Source organism: Ambystoma mexicanum, chromosome 4p, assembly GCF_040938575.1.
Source record: "Ambystoma mexicanum isolate Mex_15411 chromosome 4p, UKY_AmexF1_1, whole genome shotgun sequence".
In the NCBI taxonomy this organism is placed as follows: domain Eukaryota; kingdom Metazoa; phylum Chordata; class Amphibia; order Caudata; family Ambystomatidae; genus Ambystoma; species Ambystoma mexicanum.
In genome coordinates this window covers 441,564,043-441,591,151 of record NC_090927.1, presented here as the reverse complement: position 1 = coordinate 441,591,151, position 27,109 = coordinate 441,564,043, and the positions used below count along the sequence as shown (strand labels likewise).

Sequence of the window (27,109 nt, the reverse complement as noted above, 5' to 3'; positions counted from 1 at the left end):
GATTTTTGTATGATTAGGATGTGTACGAAGATCATTTTGTATTGTAATGACTTAAATAGATCTAAATATATTATTGCTAATAGAATTGTAAACTAAGGCTATAACTCTCCTTAAGAAGGTAGAATGTGTTTCCTATTTGAAATGTTATTTTTGACTTAATTTGTTTCATATAGTGGACTACCAAAATATCAAAACATACTTGGATTGTTATCTGTGACTTAATTCTTACTTTTCTCCTATCGTGGATTACCAAAATAAAATAAGAGCTCAATTGTTGCCTATAGGAAGGATAATTGCCCACTCCCCTAGTAACAGCACCTCTTTTTCTCAGTCTCCTGTCAAGGCATGATGCAGTGCATTAGCAGAGAATCTCTCAACTTCTGACTGTACTCTGGTTCTGTAGGGAGGGAGTTCCTCATTGGCCAAAAAGTTGATGCAAAGCCTGGGTAGCCTGTCTTTCCTTTTCTCAGGCTGTGGACCATAGTTAGTCTATTGTAGTGTGGCTCTGGCTCCATACAGCCTGAGGCCCCAAAATCTCTTCTTTTTGTCTGTCCATGGAGAATTGGGGTTAAGGACAGTCTTTTCCTGCTCTTCGTGGGTGGCTTAGCTTGCAGTCTTATTTCCAAGTACATTTTTAGAAAGATATCTTGAAGTAAGGGAACGGCGTAAAGTTAAAATCATAATAAGTAAGCCTGCCTAGTTCTTATATATTTGAAGAGTCAAAGAATCAAATGTGGTGAAGATCTCCTCATCCGACAGGTCTTTAAATTTGCATTGATGAGCTATGCATTTTGTGCCCAATGTGGGGAAGGACCTTGTTTCCGCAGTCGTAACCATGCCAGTAGGATCAATAGTATCTTTAGATTGGCAGGAATGATGGGTCGGGTAAAGGCCCCATGGGGGAGCTCTTCCTGCAGCACGCTCATAACAAGACTCATTGGTCGTGTAATCTGGGTGCATTTGTCTGAGCCACAAACACAGCAGGATTCGTCATATGCACGGCAAATGTGGCCTAATTATAAGGGGGTGGGAGGGGTCGAGGCAAAACATCCCTTTGCTGTGGCTGATTTCATTGCAGAGGCCTTGATGATAGCATTGCTTCTTGTACATTGGCAGTATGTGCTATTAGTAAACACAGGTTCGGCCGCACAATGTGTAACAATTCTCTGTATGTCTGTAGTGGAATATTCAAGCCAATGCGAGCAGTGTCTTTAGTGATCGGATGAAATGTCTCCAGAGTTTTCATGTGGTTCTATGTTATTAAGAGCAGCTTTATCCTGTCCCAGCATTTTAGCCTACTGCAATTTCTGGGCCAAGACTTATAGTTGTGCTTGTTGCATTTTAACATGCGGCGTGAAAGCCTCAGACTGAAGATCGCTGCTGGCAGGACTTGATGAATGCACCCGTAATGACCTGGGGCGAGTTACATGTGCTCTTTGTTTAGGTATTTGATATCGACTATGGAGAAAGCTTTAACGAGAGCCATTTATTGTGTCAGGAGCATATTGAACATGGGGGGGGGGGTGAGGGGGACATTTCATAGAACAGCATATTGCATTAGGTCCCAATTTTAGAAACCAAGGTTTGATTGGTTGGGGAGCGGGGGGGGGGGGGGGGGTATAGCTGCATATAAACAGAAAAGTATGAGAAAGTACACTGTGCATTTGTTTTTCCCATACTTTGAGTATTTTTGCCTGAGGGTGAGATTGAACCAGAACCACATATTTGTTTTTCGAAGTGGCAAAGCTGAGATCCAAGGTCGATACATTAGACACATCACCACATCTAGATTCGGTATCACTAGCTCATAAGCATAGAAAGGGGAGGGGAGAAGGGCCGGTTGCCTTTTTACCCACAATGCATCTGGGAACCTAAAGACAACCTGTTCCTAATACTATTAAGCTCATGAACTGTCAGCCAATCAATGGACTATGAATTGTCTGAATAAAATGACTGCACCAGTGACTTAGTGTATGACAGTAACGACTGTGCTTGATGTCACGCAGAAATGCAAAGCAGCCTCTCCTGAGAGCCTCCGAAGTTTATTATAGGTGTTTCCTAGAGACAACTGCTGGGTCTGGGTAGATAACAGCTGAAGCACAACGTGCTTGCCATAGGAACAAGACACTGTCTTGCGACATAGGTTTCATACCCTGGTCACTCTAACTATGTCCTTTATCCTTCCAATAAATGGAAGGAATTATCTTTTTCGATGCAGGGGAAAGGCAGCAGTTCGGGCAGTCGTACATCTTTGTGCTCTATTTTGACTTTAGGTTTAATTTTGTGCTGTAGGTTTAATGGAGGAACAGCTGGTATAGCAGCATGGTGCTATTTGCAGCTTATACCGTCATCAGCGCCTTGCTACTATCCATAAACCAAATATTTGCTTCATATAAAGTATATATTATGTCTGGAGAAATTGTAGTATTTCTTGGGGTCACTGCAAGTAAAATAATTCCAGCTATTCTGCAAACGAATGGAATAGTGAACTTAAATATTGGTGCTTTTGTTTGTTTTCCAACGCGTTTTTCGAGAGTTTGGCAATTTTACCAGGAAGTACATTTAAATCTAAAAAAGAATCTGTTGCTGCAGTCCAAAAAGGATATGGGTAAACAAAGCAGAAGAAGCAGGCTGCTGACTGCTGCACACCTTGCCTGCCACAGAAGTTCTGTTAGCGCCATATCTGGTGCTATGTGGTAACACTGGGACCGGGCTGACATCATCCGCCTAAGTTTCCTGTGGTCTTTACGAGGGAGGTGTCGGAGGCAGAACAAAGAGCAGTCCAATCACAGGCGCTGGCGGTGTTGTCGTCCCGTTGCGGGAGTGGATTGGCTGCCTGCCAGGGGCATGGCTCGCGGCGTTTTTGTTTTCGTGTGCGTCCTGGCAGCGCTCGGCAGTCAGTGTGCGCGCGAGATCTGGGGAGCCGACACCGCGCATGCATGCCACAGGCGCGCGCAGCAGGTGACTCCTGCAGCCCACTTCTACTCTGAGGCGCGGACCCAGGCGGCCGCCAGGAAACGGGACCCTTTCCTTTAAGGACAGCACCGCTTGTAAGTAAAGAAAACGTTCACGGTAGGGCTTCGCCAGGAATTGTGTCACTAATAATGACTTCCATTATGCTGGGGCTGACACCATTTACAGTGCCTGAAGGTGGGGTCGCTCTCAGATGTCTAGGGGCATTTAACATTTAAGGCACATGTCGTGTGAGGCAATCAGGTGATGCCACCCCTGCAGATTATTAATACCTCCACCCGACCAGCAACCTTTTCAGGGTCAAGAGTAAAGCAGCAGTGTGTACCGAGGGCACCTCCTCACTCGAAACGTTATTTTTCCTTGTTTGTTTCTAACATTTTAAAACATGTGCACATGTTGGCTGGCTTCCCATTTCTACCCAGAGAGCATTCGGGTAGACCTGCGCGCGCTCTTAAATCGGCCAGGTGTTAACCGAGCAATTTATATACTTTGCAAACAAATCCAGTGGGCTTAAATGCAGAAGTGGCTTGCTGTACAATGCCAATCTTCGGGCCCCATCACTTCCGGTTATCCAGTATGGGTTTCTTGCAGAGTTTTAGGCTGCCTGTCCCCCTAGCGATGCCCCCCGAGCGACACAGGGGATGGCAAAGGGCCACGAGGGCTCGAGTAGAAGAACACAGCATCTTGTCAAGGATTTGGAAGGGTGCCCACCGATATTTTCCCACTCAAAGTGGCTCTCGGGTTCACATGTTTGGAAGCCGCAGATTAATATTTTTCAATGCCGTGCGTGCATTTTATTTTATGTTAAGTTATTTTATGCTGCGCACCGCTGCCATTTAACTGTATTAACTGCATTTTAGATTGTGATATGGTTGTATAATTGTTGTATATAGTGTTCTCATTATAAACCTATACATGGAATAGCAATATAAGAAGGATCGAACAAGGTTACACTTCTGATTTTCAAGCCATGGGGGTGGGCCAGAGGAAGGAGTCTGGGTTTGAGGATCTTTTAAAAGGGAAGAGGTGACTGCTTTTAACAGAAAATGTAAACAGTGTAAGCCTTTGGTGGGGGCCCAGCCAACATTATTTGCATGGCTTAAAATGTGCTGGGGCCAGCCAGGATGTAGCCCTGTCACTCTCCAAAAAGTGCTCCAGAGCCAAGGCTCTGCCTGGCTCTCTCGACTTTCCATAGAGCTGCAAACCCCTCAGAGCTGCATAGTTAAAGGGCTGCCTGCGGGGTTGGCGCTTCTGATTAGAAAAAGGGGGAGGCGGGAGCACTAAAATGTATGATAGAAGGGTGACTGCCTCTACTTTTAATTCTTAATCAGAGACACCGATCCAGCAGGCGAGCCTTTTAAAAACACGTCTTTGCGGCTATGCTGAGTTAAAGTGGTGGCTGAGAGGGTTGGAGCCTGTGATTAAGAAACAAAAAGAGAGGCAGGCGCGCTAAAAGGAATTATAACAGTGTGTCCCACTTCTCCGTCTTAAGTTGGGAGGCAAGACATTTTCAGTCCCTTCGCTTTATTGCTTGTCCCACTTAAAGCACCTATTATTTGTACTCAAGAGTTGGCTCTGGATAAATAGGTTTAGAGACAGTTGCGAAGCAGGTGTTGGGGCATGTAGGGGGTCGGCGGTGGGGCGTGTTTGAGCTCTCATGCGCCCCTTTCTGTGCCTCACGTGCAGTATTGCTCGACCTATGACTGAATGCATTGTTGTGAGTTCATGGGGCTGGCCTGCTCTGGTGACAGGAATACAGCAGTTCTATTGTGTAATTGTGTTTGTGTGATACCGAGATTTGTATGATAGATAAAGGCTGACGCATGAGCTGATGTGCTTATTCCGATAATATGCAATCTTGTGCAATACCTCTGACACATCTCCTACATTTCTTCTTTGTTCGCATTGGTGGACTTTTTTTATCTTTCGTTTTCATTACTTTAATGCTATTTTGGATAGGGGACGGAAAACCCCAGCTGCGTGCAAGATTATTAAAGGCAATCAGGAGTAGTGCATATTTACAAATAAACACCTAAAACCTAACCGGCACCCAGAAGGTGTCAAGGGTTTTGACCCATGTTGAATCAATAGACTGGGTAGATGTGGGGATGAGCTGTCGCCGCCCATTATTCTATCCCAGAACAAACTAAATCAATAGACTGGGTAGATGTGGGGATGAGCTGTCGCCGCCCACATTCACACCAGCATCCAGGAGAACTGCGCAGTTTGCGCACACCAAAATGGTCACCTAATCTGCCACCCACCAGTGCAAAGAAAGGTGGTTCTGTTCAAAATCAGTTTTTATTGATGTCAAAAAGTTGCTAAAATCATGGGCACAAGACCGCTATAAAGATACAACCTTCTTGTGGGGGGTTCCACATCACCACTCTACTGTAAGGATGCCATCAAAACAATGTTAAGCAAGGATCCTATACTATTAAGCAAAAGACCACTCTATTGAAATGCAGTAATTCAAGACAGATCCCAAAAATGGGTGCAGTACCAGCTTTGTCCACAAACCGGCAGTAGCGGTCTAAACTCTGACAGTAGGACTGTATCTCAGGAGTGCAAGAGGATCCAGCCTAACTGGGACTTCAAAGCCTGTTGGTTAATTAAAATTCTTAACCACCTGCTGTTCCCAGAGACAATCTGATTCAATTAACAGGCAAAGAGGCTGGGAAACCTTCTCACCCCAGAGACCCACACAACAGCCCAGGATATCACATGACCCTGGTGATTGGGAAGGAGGGGTTTTCCCTTCAGCCTGCCGGACACCACACAATAGACTCTTTCCCTAGAATGGAGTATGTTAATTTTGGATGTGGACTGTAAACAGAGCTCTGCCTGGGAGCAGGGACATGTGAGCTGACCCACCCAGCTTCGAGGGCGGGCCAGACTTGAGTGTGGATTCCTATTGCAGCAAATATTTGTTTAAGTTAAATGCTTCTAAAATATTGTATTAAGCTCACAAAAATGTGCAATTTGGAGAACCTTAATCCCAGAAATGTCCCCACAATTCAAGACTTGATTCAACTTTGTACCATGTTCTGAGGTGAAACCCCGCTATTTATTGATATTACAGACACCAGGCTTATGCTAGAAACCTAGTAAATTACTGGAATGTGTGTAGAAGGAGGGTGTATATTGGTGTAATTTCTGATACAGATTTAACATTGGTAAACCAATTAAAAACAAAATTAAGTTGTCATTTTTTAATGCAAGCCCCCAGGAAGATCAGAGTCGGAAAAGCATGGACCATAAGGAATCGGTAATATGTACATGTAATTTCAACAAATTGTGTATCTGGGAAATATGTATTTGGATCAGAAATAGATTTGTGTGCACATTGACAAGGGGAGTGTCTTTCTGTAAGCCATAAAGATGACACACAACCCAGCTCCCCAATCAAGGAAGAGAGGAGGAGCTGGCCAATGATAAGTTGAGAGGGTTGGGCATGCAGAATTAGCCGACCCACCCACTTTCTAAACACATAAAAAGAAACTGCTGGGACAGGTAGAGACACTCAATTCCCATTTTCTGCGGAGCACGCTGACGGACGAATTCACATCCAGAACTCCAGAGACCTAGACTGACTCCAGCAAGACAGAGACCAGAACTTAGAACTCTGACTCCAGAACTCAAAGCAAATGCCTAACCCACAAGCTGAGTTCTCTTCAGCAGGCCTCGAAACCAACCAAACTATTCAACAGCCGGGCAAGCTGTTTGAATTGTTGCCAAGAACTCTGCCAGAACCAGAGACCCAGAAGGCAGAATTATCCAGAGAGACCAGACCCAGACCAGATCGCTTTGCAGTGCCGCTAGCAGAGCTGACCCAGATCCAGTGAGCAGAACCAGGCAGAGACCGTCCGTGGCGAGGGAACCGCAGTCCAATCCTGACCCGATCCATGACAAAGTCGCATTCCTGTCCAAAATCTAGTGTGAGTACCCAGCTAGCACTGTGCCAAAACCAATCTCTTAGTTTAAAATAATCTAATCCAAACTATTTTAGCCTATTAGAACTGCCTCATAGAATCGTGTCATTCTGTCATCCTTAAACCTGAAAACTGTCATCTGTCATTCTGAGCTTTAAAATTTCAAATCCGAAAAACTACCTTTACTAAATCGGCCGTATCTCCGGAACCGTTTGTGATAGAAGCGAGATTTAACTTTTATTTTGAAGCTGAGATTCTAAGCTGTCCAACAAGCTCGACTTGCTACTCCTCATACTCCCTCCGTAATTGCGCTCGACGCACGCGACTAAATTTGCCGCAATTTGACATTTTGCTTAATTTCAGCCACGTGTAAAAATATTTGTCTTTGCTTCCATCCCTGAAATCGGTTTTCAACCTAATAACCATCCCTGAATCATTGATAGGGCTGGCCTGAACTGATTCAAAGTATCTATCACCTACCGTGAACCTCCTATAGGGAATTAAAAGCATTTTTCGCATATTTTTCACTTAATTGCAACCACATAAAAGTATCTTGCCTGTGTTTAAAACTCCTACCTGATTTCCTCTAAGCTTGCTAGGAGGGAACTGAATTATATTTGATTGCATTCCTAAGAACTGTGTGCTTTCCTTCCATCTCTTTACTTTGCATAAAGGGGGGGGTGAATTGTCAAAGAAAAGTTATTACATTGTTTTTTGTTGAAGTCATATCAAGTTTATTTTCTGTACTGCATTTTCATTCATCATTGCATTGTCCTTGAAGCCATAAAAGCATTCTCAGCTACTTTATCCTCTCTATATCACTTCTAAGCCATCAAAAAGAGTGTACCACTGTAACATTATCCATTGTTGATCACTATCATCTTCACAAGTGTGCTATCAAATATTAATTTTCTATAAAAGTGTGATAGATATATATTGTTAAATTTTCAAATAAACCTTTTAAATTTGCAAAACAAACCTACTTCTTGGCTCAGCAGGGTCAGGGGGATTCTGAGAGAGGGGTGTTATATAAGGGTTGTCATCCAGAGTAAACAAACTTGACATAAAAATACATCAATAAGGGCTTCCATCAGCATCCCAGACTAGGCATTGACTTAGCTGTAGTGTTGAATTGAAGTCGCTTACAAAGGTCCTTTCCTCGTTGTTGTGTTCACCACCTAATTGTACTCAAATGGCATACAATACCCAGATGGTTGCATTTGTGCAAAGTCATAAGCAACAATCGGGTCAGACTATCACAAAAAAATGTCTGAGCACCTATGAAAAAGTGGCCCACAGTTGAAAATGGAACTTTTTAAAAATGATTTATTGTTATTTGGTTAAAACAAATGAACCTTTAAACATTTTAAGAATAGAAAATCATCAATTGCATTCATTAATACAATAAAATTAAAACATCCAGGTTATTTTTAAAATCACTTCAAGAACGGTAAATACAAATATCCTCATAAAACATTTAATAAAAATATACATTCGTAACACACAATTTCATATACATCTCTAAACATATATATAAGTGCAACCTTTCATATTCATAAAATCAAACAAATCAGTAGCACAAACCTAACTAAAAGACTATAGCTATTCATATCCTCTATCTGACACATTCATAGTCCGCAAGAAACCAACCACAGCATTCATGTCAGAAGTTACATCCCCTCCTAAACATCTGCACCAAAAATATCCTACATCAACTCATTCCAGACTGTAAAAGAAATGCTGGAAATACCCTATACAAATTAATTGGAGCTGAGGACACTCTACCACTACATATTTGGTGGTTGCTAACTTGTTTTCTATCTCACAGAATCTACAGCACTTTTCCTCTGGCTCTATTTTATTATATCTGAGAAGGATCTCTTTTGTTGGAATTAAATTCTAACAAAATCTTAAGAAATCACTCCTCATGCTTCTACTCGAGTAGATAGATAAAACGGGGCCCAGGTTTTCTCTTTTGTTATGTGCTCCCACCAGATGAATTAGTGCGGACTAAGAATGCTTTTTTTCTGTTGTGGAGTACCAATCCCAGATACCCAAGTGTTTTTAAGTACTGCCTTGACTCATTAGCAGCTCCTCACGACTAGAACCAATTTCTTCTAATACACCCTCACAAAATACATTCAGGGCGTTAAGTGGGCACAAACCATCCTGCGTTGAACCACGGTTCATCGCCTCATTTAGATCCCAACAAAGAGTGCCTATTTCTCCTTTTGTGATTTTATACAGTAGGTTTAAGTTTTTACATACTCCTCTGCTTCTTAGCGACTGAACCCAAAATTCATGTCTAATTGGGGCTATAGGGAATGATTTTGGCAATTTTAATACCCTATGCCAAATTTGCCCTTCAAGTATTGGCAAATCATCCAGAAAGGAGATATCGTAGAGTGCTATGCCGTATGTTAATTTGGGAATACTTTTTCCCTAATAGAATCGTAAGGGCGGCATGATAGAACATTGATCGTATTTGCTATCTACCTTGATATGCTGATTCACCAATCCAGAGGATTTTCTTAAAAGCTGTTCCCTCATCACTGATTGTGCCGGCTTCCAAAATATTAGGAATCTCAAAAAAATGAAGCGATCAACCGGTTCCAATCTTTGTGCATCACACCACCAGGCCAACGATTGATCTTTCTTCTTAGCTGTACTTTGAATCACTTTTGTCTTACACGTGTTTATAGCTAATTAATTTCCAAATCCATAATTTCCAAAGGCCTTAATTAATCTTTTTAGCCCTACGGGTTTGGTCAAAGAGTAAAAAATCTTCAGCGTAGGAGAGCCAAATCAATGTCCCACCATTTAGCTTGAGTGATTCAAACGTTCACGCGGCCAGGGAAACTGCTACGTCCGAGATACCCAAATCAAAAAGATAGGGAGCCAAAATTCATCCCTGCCTTGCTCCTGTGAAGGTTGGAATTTTCTGCAATAGGTCCCCAGTATACTTCAATCGGACCTGTATATTTGCATCTGAATGAAGAGCCACTACAAGTCTCAATAAGCCCTCAGGTATATTCCACCTCTCCAGTTTCTGCCAGAGCAAATTCCCACTGACCCTGTCAAACTTAGAGGTTAGGTCGATCGTCGCTACATAAGTAGTGCTCACCCTTACACTCCATACCAATCTCTGAACTATTCCCAAAAGCAATCCATTCCGGGGAGTAATATGATTTCTAGGAAATCCTGTGTGCCACCTTTTAATCCACCTCGATTCCCGTGCCAAGCCTCTAGATGCTGCAACAGCAAGGCTGCAAAGACCTTGCTGTTGGCATCTAGGATGGAAATAGGCCTGTAATTCTTTGTGTTGTTGCGATTCCCCTTCTTATAAATTGGGATAAGATAAGCTGTGTGCCAGTTATCCTGAATGATTTTCGATTCTACAATTTATCTAAAATAAACAGGCAGAATAGATGTCCACGGATCTTCTTTAAATAACACACTGGCTAAACAGTTAGGTCCCAGGGCTTTCAAATTACTAATACTTTGAATTACTGCAGTTATGGTCTCCTCATTAGTGACAGGGTACCATTCATTCTGTCACTTTCTCCCAAGCACTGATTACCCCCCACCATTATTCCCCCAAATATTGAGTCGAAGTACCTCACCCACTGACCCTCCCCAATTGGATTTACTTGAGCCTCTGGTTAATTCATACCCAGGTCATTGACCAGGCGCTAAAAGGATGCAGTATTTGTATTACATAGAAATCATCCCAACATGATTTCAGCATCTCTTTGCTCTTAGATTTTCTCGATGCATTCGTATCCAATTGCAGTATATTTGTTTAGCTGCTTTTATCGCAGCAGTTCTAGCGCATTAGTCAATTCCAGGCCTGCTCTTACTGGCCCTTATTTTCACTCTTAAAAGTTGTTTCTGTTCTTTTACCTCCTTATCAAATTGATGGAGGTGTCTTCGAGGAGGAGGAAGAGATTTTGTGACCACACCTTGAAAGATTTCTTCCAAAAAATAGTCATAGTTAATGGTGTTGAAGGTATCCAATTTCCAGTCTTAGGATGAATTGGCCGTCACTGAAGTAACATTGCTTCATATAATGGTCAGCTTATGCATGTTCCAGCGGACCCGATTGCGCCCCTGGCCAACCCGTAGCCAGGCTGTCACTTTATTTCTAATATTTCTATGCAGTATTTGAAATTCCACCCAAATCATCTGATGATCACTCCACTCACACGGTAGAACCTCACACGTGCTGCAACCTAAGTATAGCAGTTCTTTTACATACATTTAATCCAGAGTGGAGAGACTTAACCCCGTAGACCAGGTTGACTGATTTGGCTGGTCCCCTACAATGGTGCCATTTAACGTGTGCAAACCCAAAGACTGAAAACAGTTTGCCCACTTGGCATTTACATTTTTTTACAGTAGTATTACCACTGTTTATATTTCCCTCATTGTCCCCTTGTTCTAAGCAGTTTGAGTTAAGATCTCCACCCAAAATAATCATACATTCATCCTGTCGGCCAACCTGTCTGACAAAAATAATGTCAACAGAGTAAGAGACTCCTCTAAGCTACAGAATAGCTGATGCCAATGCACATTCATTAAAACATTTTAAATTTCACCCTTTTTTTCACTAAAGTGCAAATGACTATTAATTCCTTTTGTGACAGACTGAGTAGTACCGAAGGGGGAGGTGTTTGATGAAATGTGATGCAAATTTTGCATTTTAAAGAGTATTTATTCAGTAACGCTGGTCAAAACACATGGGACAAAAAAGTGTCCAACTTTGACTAAATAAATTGGCCCATGCTAGCATTTCGTGCTTTGGGTTCGGGCATTGCCCTATTGCCCTATGGGCCAGTCCGCGCCTGGCAACAATTTATGTATTTGTTTATGTGCGGTTGTTGTGAAAGTGTTAAAGTGTTTTTGCCCCGCTCCAGCCGCTGCTGTCATCATTTAAGATGAAGCATTTAAGCGGACATCTTGACCTCTAATTGCTGTTGGCAGGTGGCTGTACAGCTGGGGACAGAGAGCACATTTATAGCATGGTTTCAAGGTTGCATAACTCTTATCACTCTTATAAATACCATTGCCCTTAAAAACATCTTAGAAAACTACTTGAAGTACTTAGAGTAGGGGAGAGCAGCTCATTTCAGACAGACGATTGAGAAGCTAAATAAAGACACATTTTTGTTAGCAGACAGACATCTTTTTGTTAGCAGAGGGCCAAAGTCTCACCTCAAAATACTGGCTCCTGGTATGAAAGGACCAGTTCTATTTGCACACCCTAAAACACCGAAGCCTCTTAAATGTGCTGCTTGTTTTGCCTTAAGTAACCCTTGCTTCTGTCGGGCAACTCCCCAGCGATCAGACCAGTAAAATGAAACCCTCTATGGAAAAAGGCTAGGTGCATCCTTTTTTCGACAAAGACAAGAGCTTTTATCTGGTATACAAAAAGGAAAAGTGACAGGCTATTTTGAATCTACTAAAGTAGATACAGAAAGGAAACAGGCTACCCCTCCCTTTCAACACTTACAGGTATGCTATACACCACATTAAACAGATTGCCTAATTAATCTGTATTCAACATTCATTAGATCACCACTGTTTTGTTTTACAACAATCGAAATTTTATTTATCACACATATTTAAAATGAGCCTACTCAAGGCTATTAAGATTTAGATCAGTTCTCTTGGTACCCACACTGACTCATCATATTATACAATAATAAAGATCAGGTGGGGTGCTGAATATATATTGAGAGGATTAGTAGTTTAAGTGACCTATAGTGTAGCTCTCATTACAATACACATATCAAGTCGACACATTTTGTGTTTCCAGCATGAGCAAAATCTCTGTTGTTGTCATGCTTTCCTCAGGACTGGTAAAAGGAACAGGGGGCTCTTGGTGGAGTCTTGCTCATCCGAACCTTTTCTTGGGTAGTAAATCTGTTCTGATATCTTCAGTGCCTCGGTCAATGTTTCTTGCGTGAGGTGTCTTGTGTTCACCTTAATTTCTTTTCTACTTCTCATCAGGGATTAATCAAAAGAGTTGTAGTTTTGATGACAAGCGTTGCTGACGTCTCACAGAGTGTGTTTGTTGCTGTCTGTTGTACGTGAGGAACTGTAGACGCTGTGTAACCTCTGTCCGGGTACTGCACATGCGTACACAGGCTCCTCATAAACAAAGAAGAGGGTCCCTCCACCCCATATTATAATCTCACTCTATTATGAATCCACTGCCATGGAGCTCTCTCTCGTACTTCATACAAGATTCATGTTTATAAACACGAAAATCATCACTCATGATACACTAAATATACAGTGTTAATCCCCCACCCTCATTGCCGACCGCCTGTATACCTACTAATGATTACATAAAGGCCATTCTCCAATTGGTTCTGCTGTCTTCTCTCCCATCTTCACCACACGTGAGTAACGTCCTCGTCCATCTGGGAATATTGCAAAGCAATCGGTTAAATTCAACTGGCACCACCCTACCTTCGATCCTAACCACGTGATGAGCACCTGGTTATCAACATGAACTCACCTGGCAACTTCGAGGCCAGCCTGGTCCTTACGACCAAAGCAGCCCTTTTCTCATCCCAGACATGTTGGGGCCCCATCATGCCCTCCCCACTGTATGGGCATCACGCATAGCTCTCCCTGGCACCAATCATAGATCATGTTGTTCTCCGTTTTCCCCTTTATCAGTTTCCCTCCCAGAGAGTAAGCCTAGTGTCGCACTAATCAATACATTCGCAAAGGAGTTAGGACCCATTTGCCTGCACATCAGATAGTTAAAATAGAATGACCGTCATTCTGGGGGTGCTAGTGCCTTAAACTTTGGTTCATGTTTTGGCATCCCGAGACCTCAGCCTCAGCTCCCAGGAATATGACCTTGGTACTGGGCCGCATCCCTTCGCCTGTTCAGCTGCACACATTCCTACCTAATTTGTTCAAAGGCCTAACTGATGTGGGTGTATTTGCATGTCCCTTGCTGCACCTGAGAGTCAGAATGTGATAGTCAAACGAGGGATGAGGCCTCATCGTTCTGTGTCTTCAAAACACGGCTTGCAGGGATTCAGGCCTACTCTTAAATGCAGCACTACTTCATGTTATAACCATTATGTGTATATATATATATATATATATATATATGTATCCCTTGTGATTCTATTGCGAAGCGACTGGTTAGTTCCCCACTATATGATGTGCCACTCCCACCAATTATTCCCATCCATAGAGCACCCCCTTAGCCCGCCCTGTACTCATTCTCCATATTTCAGTATATTTTTCGCTATCTAAATAATCTAGGAGGTGCGGCTATCTAAACATGCATCCCAACACTTCCAAGACTCTAAGCCCGGGCTGAATTATTCATCGAATCGCCTGAATTTGTACTATATTTTCGTGACTCACCGAATTTCGCAACCTTTGAAGAAGTTTGCATAAATGAGTTTGGGCAGGCATATTCTCCTGAACAAACTTTATATAGCGAAGCTGCTGACGCTCTTTAGCAGTCGCTCAAATCTTTCAGAGTGTGAGGAGTGTGTTGTGGACTGGTGTCTCTGTTTGAGAGCTGACGCGTTTAAATTTCTTTTCTAAGTTGGGTTTTTTGGCTTTGTGCATTTAATATATTTATAGGGAGAGGCAGATCGAAGGAATATCTAAAAGGAAAGGAAGCTTTAGGTGTCTGTTACCGTTTAAGAGCTGTAGAACTTTACTTTCCTTTTCAGGTAGGGCTTATTGGACTTTGAAACAAAACTCCATTGCATGTTGTGCCTTTAATATTATAGCTTAGCACATAGGTAGGATTATATTATGCAGAATATAATTTTATTTAGTATTTTTTGCAAGCACCATTTAAAAGCAACCTGCTTTTTTTGGGTATTTTTTCAGATATTTCACTTTTGATGCTGGTCACGTCAACAATGTACTCTGCTTATATGCACCCGGCAGATTGATTAAACACACGCTCACACACGAGCAGTTGAATTGAATTTATTTGCCACAACTTTGAGGAAAAAGAAAACAAATTGGGGGTGCTGTAAAAATTAGAGGTGGTTATCCTATGGAGTGGAAATGAGTGGCATTTGTGCTGGTGCACACTACCTACCTGTTCGCACACAGCAGTAGGCCGGAGGAGGAATTTGCGTGAGGCCAGCTTCTTGTTTGAACGGGCACATTCACAAACAAAACAATCAGTTACATTGTTTTGGGGAATAGAAAATAATTTGGGGGTGCTGGAAAAATTGTCTGTGTGATGCAACACATCACCCAAAGCACATTAAGTAGTAGAGCAGAGGAGGAATTTGCACTGGACAAGCTTCTTTGAACGGGCAACCTCACACACAAAACAAACAGTTACATTGTTGTGCTGGAACGGAACAGAATTTGGGAGAGCCAAAAGCATTTTTGAATGTTGTAGCCATGATGACAGACTGTGGGCATTAGTGACAGGATGATTGGCTGCTTAACACAACACTCCACCTGCTTGAGCACACTGAGCAGTAGACCGGAGGAGGAATTTGCGCTGTGCCAGCCTGTTGGTTGAACAGGCACACGCACATACAAATCAAGCAGTTAATGTTTTGGGGGAACTGAAATTAATTCGCCGATACCATACAATTGTTAGATGTGGTGGCAGTGATCAGAGGCGGTGAACATTAGTGGCAGGTTGATTGGCTGTGTGCCTCAACACACCAGCTGCTTGAACATAGCCAGCAGTCGGCCAAAGGAGGAATTTGAACTGCACCATTGTGTTGTTTGAAACGGCACACTCATGCTCAAAACAAAAAAGTAGAATTGTTTTTGGGGGAACAGAAAAAAAATGTGGGGGTGCCAGAAAAAATGTTGGAGATGGTGGTGATTACAAGCAATGGGCATACAGCACTATCTGCTTTGGAAAAATGGGCTGCCAGTATCTGTGATGTTTGAGGCAGAACGCACCACCAATTAAGATTTCCTCAGAGAAAAAGGCTAAATGTGGGAGGGTGAAAGGAAGGTGCCGTGGAAATATTGCACGGTATACCCCAGAAACAATAGTTGCTGTAATTTCTGAGATGCACAAATCTTGCGAATTGTAATAGTCAAGTTGTACTTCCACCACAGTTACAAAATGTACTACAATCATTCGAACTCTGGTTGGGGGGGTTGACTACTAGTCCTTCCACTGTTATCACTGGCTTATCTGTTTCTGCCACATGCGTGCAGAAAGCCCAAACCCCAACTTCCCTAAGGGTACAGTCTGGTACAGGTGGTCATGTAAGCCATGCTCTATTGTTGCAACAGACCAGCATACACACCCAAGTTCTGCAGGGGTCTCTTGACAGGCCAGATGAAGAGACTGTCAATGAAGGAGTAGATGTTCTTGTCAGGTATTTGGATTAGCAGCTCTCAGCAGTGTATCAGAGGCAGTCGAGCCACGCGCGATTGCCTATGTCAGAAGAGCAGGTTGTTTCTCAGCCTAGCCCACGCACTGCATCTCCAACCCCTTCTACTACTTTGGCCTCTGTTTCGATGATGGCAGTGGTGGTGATGATGGCCTTCCCCTTTTCTCATAAGAGAACACTGGGTGAGGTTTTTATGGCTCTGAGCACTGATACTAAGTCAAGCCCCCGCAGTGACCCAGAGGGAGCGTTATAGGAGCAAACACAGCTTGAAAGAAAGGGTACCAATTGGCATCACAACCCCCCCACATGGGTTTATAGTGCTCAGATACTACCACAAAGTACGCCTTCTGTGTATGTGTACACTCTGTGATAGCGCGGAGATCCCGAGCTGATAGTGGTGTACATCAATTAATGACAACACTTACTAGACCAGCACACCAACCAGTACCGCAGCTTGGAGCTGTGCACATTTTGGAGTGCCATGTTCCTTCTTTTTCTGCCTTTGCTCAACACATGATGCAGCCTCGGAGTCCACAAAGCATATCTACCTTGTGGAATTTCTTTTTACAGGGTCAAGAGCAGCATCTTGCCATTTGCACTATATGCAAAATGGTTGTGACCCGTAGGAAGACAGGGGCCAAACTGGATACACCATCATTGCCGGGACATATGATACCCTCTTTAGTTATCCCAAAACTGGGAGGTGTGTCATTCCCACAGCAAAGCAGTGTGCCTCCCAGCCATCGTCACCCCAACCCACAAGTATAGCTGCCCAATGCAAAATCAGTGATAATTCTGGCATTAGACCTTCTACCTTGCACCTTTGTTGAAACGGAGGATTCAAAAAGCTGATGTCAAGTGCTGATGCCTGCTGACAAAAATGCCCTGCCAGGCTTCCTTTTCATGCAAGGCTGAAGCAGCGCTGTTTGATGCAGTAGTTCTTGAGTTGAGAAAGGCCTTGTAGAGGTCAGAAGTCGGGAAAGTCGACTTCACTATTAATATGTCGACAAGTGGGCAACATACCGGTTATAGGTCGTAACAGCACATTGGGCCACCTTCCCATTTAGGGCCGAGCAAGGAAAATAATCCGAGCAGCTGCATGATATCTAGCAACTAGCCATTTCGTGTATGTAAGGGTAGGATGGTAGGAGCCACAAAGGAGCAGATATCTGGGATAAAGTGAAGGGTAACTCCGTGGTAATTAACACTGAGCTTTGTGGCAGTAGCTCCAATGGCTCCAATGCCATTGCTGCACTAAAGTGCAGGAACACAAAGAATGTGCCATGCTGTGCACATGTTCTCCACCTTGGGGTGGCACAGTTTGCTGCCCTGTCCATGAAACGCTTGCTGTGGCACACGAGAGCTGCTCTCATTTCAGCCAGTGATAAAGCAACATAAATGCTTTGAGTGCATTGCAGGTGCAGCACCCTTACCCACCGCACCACCAGCTCAAAAGGTTTGTTCCAACCCGGTGGAATTAAACACTGTAAATGCTAGACTGGATGTGTGAGCAAAGCAGTGCTCTGAGTGACTCCACCTGCAGTCACAGTTGAGTGTTGGATGGGGTCTTCTTCATTCCGACTCAGTGACAGCTCATGCACAATGTATGCTGTTTTCTACGACCCTTTGAGGAAGCCACACAGCGTGCAAGCCAAAGCTCTGTTTGACTAAGTGAGTTATGTCCATTGATCTATTTGCTCGAAATGAACCTGTCCGTAGAAGCGGCGGAATATGATAACACCATCATGTTGGGTCAGACATTTCACAGCTTGCGAGAGAACTGCTGTCAATCTTTCAGAATGACCCACATATAAAACACGTGCAAGAAAAGATTGAGTATTTTTTGGCATTATTCGTTGATCTACATATTAAGGTTAAAGTTGCTCCATTTTATACTGTGTTTTAGACTGTGGGCAGTAGGAAACAACATTCAGAAGACATAGTTGGAATGTGCAGGACAACACACAAGAAACATTTGCAAGATCATTTTCTTTCAGAGCAGAGGCTTGTAGAACAGGAAACCACAACAACTGAGCCTCCCCAACAACCAGTAAGAAGTTTGTTTTCATCTGGTAGTGAACTCTGAAATGCAACCCTAACAGTAGCAGGGGCACCCCATGTAGGGCATGCAACTCTCACAGATATACCCTTATTGTAGTAGCTGCCAGATTTCACATTCTCCAATGTGTCGGGCCGGGGAGAATAATAGCAGAATTGGGCATACGCCTATAAAGATGGTGGATGCATATTTGAGTGACACATAGCACTTTAGCAAGAATGATAACCACACTGTTAGTTCTTGAAGCAGTCTGTGTGGCCAGCATCACCTGTCCATGTAGCCATCGACATCTTAAGCTGTCCGCAGCTATTGTACTCTCAGTGGGTATTTTTAGTGCGGCTGGTGTTATTGCCTGATCACTGGTGACGCTTCTCTGTAGCTTACATAGAACCACTGACATTTATTGAAATGAATGAGCACCATGTTTCCGCTAACTATGGCAAGATACCATTGCTTTCACAATCACAACAACAAGATCCTCAAAGTCAGCAGCCAATCACAGTTAAGTCAGAGGATGACCTTCTGTGTCCCAGTGGGCAGGGCAGTCTGGACAGCAGAAGGGGGTTGGCAGCTAGGGCAGTTTCCAATTATACTATTCGATCAGGCTCTGGAGGTTAAATTGTTTTATGGTCATTCATGGCTGGTGGTGACTGAGGTGATGATGAACAACAATTTTGATGATGCACTCACCAGGAGTGTGCTGCATTTCTGTGTGTCTACAATCCGAGCAAAGCACACGTGTGTGTGATCAATTTACAGTAGATGCTCCAAAGATTGAACAGAGCCATTCAGCTTGTCAATTTGTATGTCCTTCTTTTCTTACAGGTGTGGGATCACAGCCTGAATTGTTATATCTCCCAATCATACTGGGTTGATGCATCTCTCCTGTCTCAGGGGGATGGGGACACAGACCACATTTTTACATCATTTCTGCCTAGCAGGGGTACAGGCACATGCTCAATTTTGACTTCTCTCTTGTCTCACAAGGGTGAGGACATTGCCTGCATTTTTGCCTTCCCTTTTGTGGGGGGAACAAACTTAGTTTTTATGTTTCTCCTACCTCACATGGGTGAGGGTACACATTGCATTTTTTCTTCTCTCTTGTATCATGGGGTCGAGGAACACACTCAGTTAGTGCCTCTCTTCTGTCTTGACTGGATGGGGACACAACCTGCATGTATTCCTCTCTGTTGTCTGTCTATGGTGAGGGCTCAGCCTGAATGTGTATGGCTCTCCTGTCTCAAAGGAGTGGTGGCACACATTTAATTCAATGGGTCCATTGGGTCCAATGGGGAATCTTCAGCGCTAATACCACGCACTAATACAGCCGGTGGTAATACAGGGAGCTAAATGGGATTTTAACATCCAGAAAAAAAGCTGGAGGTGAAACAGTCCATTTACCGGCCAACTTGTGATAGGGCCAGCCCTTAAATGCGGCGCTAATACCCTTAATGCCGCATTTAAGGCTACAGCCCAACTCGTGATGAGGCCCTAAATGGGATTTTCACCTCCAGCAAAAAGATGGCGGTAAAACAGCCCATTTAGCGACCACCCGTGATCGGGCCATGCATCGGTAATACCGACCGCCGCATTTTAAGGGCTACAGCCCAACTCGTGATGATGCCCAATGCCTTTGTCAAAACATATGGTTTCTGTTGATAAAGGGTGAATCCACACACAAATGAAATTCAACATAGAAATTTACAGTTGCAATTTCTGAACCATTTGTCCAATTAGAAAACCGAAAACAGATCTGAGTTTAGTAGAAAACATGGTTCATAGGCATATAAGAAAGATATATTAAAATGCATTTATACAAAATTTGCATATTTTATTAACTCCATCAAATATGAAGTGGCAGAAACCTAAATGATATCTCTGCATTCCAAAGATGCTTCAGTATCTAAATATGTTATTTTAACCAATATTATATGTCCATGTAGAAAATTATTCATTAAAAAAGGTAATATTACAGTTCAGCATTGACTTGTGAAAGGAAGGGATTAGATTTCAACCAAGACATCCCCTTCTGAGACATCAGGGTCAATTAACCAATCTAAATATTATGGTGGGTGGATAAAGAAAAGGGAACCAATCACAGCAACTGCCCATTCCAAAATAGAGTGTCAAATTATGCCTTGGTAGGTGGGCACCCTAGCTTCTAAAAATTCTGACTGTACACAAAATTGGAACTGCATGTTCTGACTACCTGCAACATACACCCAAATGGGTTGATACCTATATGTGCACAGGGGAAAGAGGAGTGGGTGCAAGGACTGGGTTGAACAGGATTTGCTGATCCTTTGGGGTCTGTGGAGCATCAGATGAACTGGAATGCTCCTGCCTTCCCAATTTCAACCAGTAGGCAGAACCAACACCATAGAGAGACCCTCAGACATCCAAGAGGCTGCTCTTGTCCATCCAATTTAATTGAACAATCGAAAAACGTAAGTGAGAAATGGCCCACGTGTATATAGATATAATTCCATTAACCATAGAACTCTGAGAAGGGGACAGGACCCGTGAATGAAACTTTGTGAGAGTATATTTTGAATATATCACCCTGAAATCTACCATTGTGCCGGGCCTATTTGTGTCTGCCAGTAACAAATCATTAATTCATTCTCTTGGTGTTGACTGGAACACATTATATCTGGGTTTTCAAGAGCGGTGTAGAACGTGCCTCTCAGATTTGCTGGAATTTATGCACTGCCTTCTCGACCTGTGAAGGCCATAGTTTACATAAAAACATCCCAAAGTGCTATTTATTAAGCCCTTGACTGCCAAGGGTGTGTATGCCTGTCACAAATCTCCATAACAAATCATTGTAGCCCACTCCCCAGCTAAGAGCAGAAAGGGGGGTTGATTTATCGCATTCATTCCCAAGAAAATAATGTAAATTTAAATGACCAGCTTCATTATCCAACTAACCTTGTGCAGAAACAAAGGATTTCAGCACAAGTGAACTCCCAATGCCGTCTAAAATTAATTTGCAAATTCCTCTTTGATTTCCAATGTCATGCTTGTATTCCAATTAAAAGATAAAGTGTGTTTTGTCTCCAAAATAAACATTTCTACCTAACAGTGATTTGCACCTATTTCCAAAGTAAGCCTGAGTCATTCCCAGAAGCATTGTCCATGGTGCTGATCTGAAAACAATTTGCCAAGATTACCATATATGTGTTAGATATCAGGAACTATTTATCATTAGATACTATAGGTTGCAGGCCTAGTTTGATAAGTGCACAATAGAATTATTTTTCCCAAATTATTGAACATTTTCTTCTGAGTTATGTAATGCAAAGAATTGGGTATTTAGTTCTGAGTGTCCACATATATTAATTGATTCCATTGACATAGAGTTTCTCTCAAAATAAAGGTGTTGAATTATATTCAGCCTACAAATAAAGGAAGTAATGTCATATTTAATATATATTTTATATGTTATATAATGTAGGATAACGCAAAGTCGCACATGCCACAGCGCCACCTAGTAACCATTGCTAGAATGTTCACCTCCAGTTCAGAGCCACATCAGTAAAGCATTGTGGGTATGCAAATGAGCCCAAATGCAAGCCGTTTACTCCATGAAATAGTATTTGTCTTACAGGCAGTGCTCCTTTATATGTAGCTTTATCAATGCAAGACAGACATTTCTCAAGGCTGCCGCCAGACCACTACATACCTGATTCCACCCTTATTAGGGATCCTCAGTGCAGTCAAGTCTTGACAGCCTTCTGGTTGAAGCATTGTGGCATATTTACAAAACACCAGTAACGTTATGATGGTACTGTTTGGCCCTAAACTGGAGGTGAATTTCCAGCAATGTGTACAAATGGGGAACTGGGGTAGGTAAAGACACCCTGTAAAGATTGCCAGCATACTTTCACACATAAATATGTACAGGTTTGAAGCAACAGTTATTTCACCTTCCTTTGTTAATGAGTGCTATTTGGCCCTCCAACTGGGCTAGCTGTCCCTCCGGGTATTATTTAACCCTGAGATTTCAGAGGTGTGTCGCCTACCTAGGGTGAGGGGACAGAGAAGAGACTGACCGTATTGATACATGGGTGTGCATTCATATAAAATGTTCAAACAGGAATCACAATTACTTTAATATTCCTGCTCACTTGAACTCAATATCTAAAATGTAAAAGAAATACGTGTGGACCTAAGGGGTGCACATATTGTTTTGTATCGGGTGTCTCATAATTATTGGGATATCCCTTAGTAAGGTTGGTCGACCAGTTTCAGTGGCTGACAATGGTGCTGTCACTTTCTTCAGGACCTTAGATGCTGCTTAATCATAACGTCCCTTTAACAAAGTTTTTTCAGTGAATATTTGTATATAGATGTTTGTGTGATTATGTCAAATAAATTGGATGTTGTATTAAAATGTTAGTGAGACAATAGCAGGCAGTTTGTGTTTTCTTTTCACTAGAGAAGCTGCCTGTAGTCATTTGTAGGTTTGGGAGTGACTGCTGCCCAGCATTGTGTGTTCGGGGACCACCTTTTTTTATAATTATAATTGGTTATTTGGAACACGCTTAATACCCAGAGGTTTCTAATCGTGGACCCGGGGAACAAACCTATATCGCTCTGTGTCGTCTTGCTTCCAGGGAGAGTGCTTTGCCCGTGAGCTATCCTCCCGAGACTTTATCTCATGGATTGATTATTTTAAATGAAAGAGAATATTAAGATTAAAACAGCCTGTTCTTGTTCCAGTATGTGGGGTGGGATTCTTGCAATAGGGGAACATTACATTAGCAATAAAATGAACAAATAAAGTGTAAATAGAAGTATTCAATTACACCTCTCTACAATCTACCTCAAACGCAGGGTGGTTCTTAGACCATTTTTGGTTTCTAGCTTCTGTACATTTTGGACTTGGCTAAGTGCATCGCTAGGTCTTCTACTTTCCGTTCGTTCTTGTGCACTACCCGGTTCGCCATACTGTACTGTGGCAGTAGATGCAAAGCTGCTGTATTTATTGTGTAGTAATTTGTTGGTTTCGGACACCACCTTGGCGGTTGTCAGATGCGTACTCTCTTTGTTATCCCATTGAGGTGTCTCTTAGGAGGGGAAACATTTGCCTGGAGTGGTGCTTTTAAACCCATTGACTAATGAACATGTCAAGCCACCATGCCAGCAGTTCCTTACTTTTTCCATTGTTATTCACCCTAAGTAAGGTTTTTCACAAGCTATTTTATTCCGGGGCTGCTGCGGAACATTAAACTAGTGTTCGGTGGAGGGGGTACACAAGTGCTATTTTCCAGATAGAAAGTGACTGAGCATAGCAGCAAGTCTGTCCCTTCTTAGGAGGATTTGGAATGTGGTGGATACTAGTACAAGATTTCTTCCTTAAAAAATGGTGCATTTTACTTTGCAGTATTTTCCAAATAGATAGGTTAAATAGTTGAAGCCTTTCCAGGCCTTGCTGAATGGGAAATCATGAACTCATGAAACATGCTGATTCTTTAGGCCCTGCCACAGTACCCAGGAGCAGTATTTTTCTGCAGCATCAAATCATGCATGTGCCCACGGGAAAACTATGTGCCCAATGCAAACACTGAATGAACAGTATGTTTGTGCCACATCACTGAAGCAGTGCCAGATTGATGGCAGTGCATTCTTGTGTTCTTTTCTTTGCCTGTTTTACTTTTCGGTGGCCTTACTGCAGAAAAAGACATTTGTGGAATTATTTTCGCGTAAAACAGGGATTTGCGTGCCATTCTGCCCGCAAATCCCCATTCGTCAAGCCGGGATTTACAGGCAGAATGACACGTAAATCCCTGTTTTACACACAAATAATTCCATGAATCAGGGTGTTGTCAAATTATTAGGGCATCCAGAGTTCCCAGTTTCTGGGAGGACCGTCCAGGTTTTTCACATCATGTCCTGTTTTCCCTTCTTCAAAACAGTAAAATGTCCCTGTTTTAGGAAACTATTTATAAGCTAGCTCCCTACAAAGCCCTTCTAATTACAGTTCAGATTCCAAGTGCAGGGAAAGCCTTATGTGAAGAATAGACCCTGTAACACAACAGCTTTTGTTGCTGCAGGAAGATGGAAGGCTTAGAGACAAATATTATTTGTACTTTGAACTTAGTTGAATTTTGAGAGTAGCCAATGTATTGCAATTAGACACATTTTTTGGATAGTCAATGTATCACACTCAGATGAATTTTGAGGGTAGCCAATGTATTGTGCTTAGATGAATTTGAGAGTAGCCAAAGTATTGCACTTAGATACATTTTGAGGGTAGCTAGTGTATTACACTTAGACACATTCTTAGGATAGTCAATGTACAACACATAGATGCATTCTTAGGATAGTCAATGTATTGCACTTGGATGAATCCTGAATTGCAGACACTGTATTGAATAGAGTGCGGCTGCCCTCGGAATTCTACCTCTGTGTTGAAAGCGCACTACACTCTGAAGCTTGCCACTGTACTAACCAATCCTGCTCCTGCTTCTCTCCTGCATGCCTCCCAAGTACCTCACACTCCCTAAGGGGCCAACCACACCATACACCAAACACACAAACCCCATATCCGCCACAACAAACATCCGCAAACAACAAGCAATCCAAGACACTGGGCATTACCCCTCTGGACACAATAAGCCAGTGCACACAGTCCAAGCATAATTAGAAAGCCGACATGCACGTACGCCAGTTCCTCCTGGTTCTCTGAACATCAACAGAGAAACCCAACCTCTATCCTATCCCCCTTCTCTCACTAACCCACCCCACACTCTTTCTTACAGAGCCACATGCACACCTGGAGACCATGCAAATGGTAACAGTCACAGCACAAGTCAACTTAACATAACATAACATTACTTGTCGGATAACTGGGGCAGTGTCCCACTTTCCACCAGTCTTTTGAAAATGAACTGAAATCAAGAAAACTCAGATATACCCAACGTTACATGGGCAAAGCTATTCTGATTGGTCATATCTGAGGGCTCCATCTATGATATCCCTTTTCTGATTTGAAAGGTGATGTGACACCAGTACACACGGTGGCCATGCTCAGGGAATCATCAGGACTCCTTGTTGTTATGTTCTTTTATTAAGGATGTGAGGCCCAGGATCCTCAAAAGCTCCTGCTCTCTTAGCACCACATACAAAGGTACACAGAGCCACAGATGTATACGACATTCTCTTTATTTCCCTCTCCAGTTTCTGTCCCGGGCTCTAGTATTTTTATTTATTTATTTAATTGTTGTTTTTTTTTAACACGCTTAATACCCGAGTTCGGTTTCTAAGCGCGGATCCGTGATTCAAACCTCTGTTGCTCTGCGTAGTCTTGCTTCCAAGACAAGCATGTTGCCCCTGTGCTATCCTCCGTTCACTTATTTTACTCTGTTCAGTATTTTTGGCACAGTAGACCCTCCTCCTCCTTATGCAGCCCTGTGCCTCATCCTTCCTTTTCCTCCCTTAAGGGGGTCTTCTGTTTAAGGAGTACTATCCTTGATCACTCTACAACACCTGCCATGGTTAAGGGGGGGATTCCTGGTTGTAGGAGATACCCACTGTGAAGATGGCAAGGGCAGCAGACACATGGGCTCATTTATCGATCCCTGAAGGTTTGCTCTTGTCAATGAATTAGAAAACATTGATATGTTTTGATCACATACAGGAAACTGTTGCAACACCGACCGTGGTGCATAAATGGAAAAGTGGCTTTTCAAACCCTTAGAAAAAGCCAAGTGGTTGTATTCAGTCTTTAAGTTCAACGAAAGGGTCACCGGAACCATACTTACCAAGGTGATGTTTGCAAAAACTGAAAAAAGGGTTATGTTTTCTGAACACAGCAACTCTAACAGGGGGTATCTGGTGATTTTATCCTGCAGGTATTACCAAACTTGTCCATAAAGTACTCTCTGGGTGAGACACTAGATCTTTGAGTTGACTGCAGCATTAAGAAGCCAGTCCAGGGGTCTTCAGAGGCAACCGGATGGATAACTCATGCTCAAAACACTCGCCGAGAGAACAGGGAAATGCCCAGCACACAAGCTCGAGACCTTGGATGGTGTGCTCGGCCCTTCATTCCTGTAAGGTTTAGTGCACAGGCCGAGCACTAATGCTGATGTCATGTATTGTAGCGCTCAGCTGTGAAGCAGCCAGAAGTGCAGTGGAAAACACCATTTTATTATGATCGCTTTCCTGGCCACCAGATCAGATTTGCTGCAGAGCTTTGCTCAGGCCAGAGCTGCTGGATTAGGTTGCTTGAGGGACCACCGTGGAAGGCATTGCAGTAAATTAAGCATTTCTCAGGGCACCAACCATCCTAACTCTATCTACATTTGGGCTACATAAGAAAATATGTCAAAGAAATCAGTTGAATGGAAACACAATATCAAATGTATAAAGGTAGGACTTCTAAATAGGGCAATCTAGAACTCATTATTTTATAGTATTTTGGGCACAGCATTAACCAAAATGCTTTTATACTTCTCACTTTTAGGTATGTGATATTGTTGCTTTGGGGGGTAAGGAGGCGAGATAGAGTGATCCACGGATTCGTTTGCCCTATAAAAGAATCCCTAAGAGAGAGGGATGCTCTCCAGGTGACAGCCATGTTGTGCTTTCACGCTACTCTTTGGGTGCTCCATCCCCGCAAATGACACCTGTTCCCTGGGCTGAGAAACAACAATGAATAATATAACCCACAGTTTATTTTGATAAATATTTGTGGTGTTTTCTTTCCCGTAGAGATCAGTCAACTCTTTAGGGCTGAACACGACTCCGCCTGCAGACTATTCCTT

The 27,109-nt window shown here is 42.8% G+C and overlaps 1 protein-coding gene across 6 annotated transcripts in view; it reads left to right on the top strand.

Annotated features, from left to right (window-relative positions):
- The window catches only part of LPIN1 (lipin 1), a 369,397-nt gene that overhangs the window by 8,846 nt on the left and 333,442 nt on the right, over positions 1–27,109 (top strand). The window contains exon 1 of one of the 6 annotated variants that reach the window (XM_069605952.1): positions 2,899–3,050. The exons of the other annotated variants lie outside the window; for them this stretch is intronic. The gene's annotated coding sequence lies outside the window, so the exon portion shown is untranslated. Of the gene's footprint in view, positions 1–2,898; positions 3,051–27,109 lie in introns of those variants that run through there. 6 annotated transcript variants of the gene reach the window in all.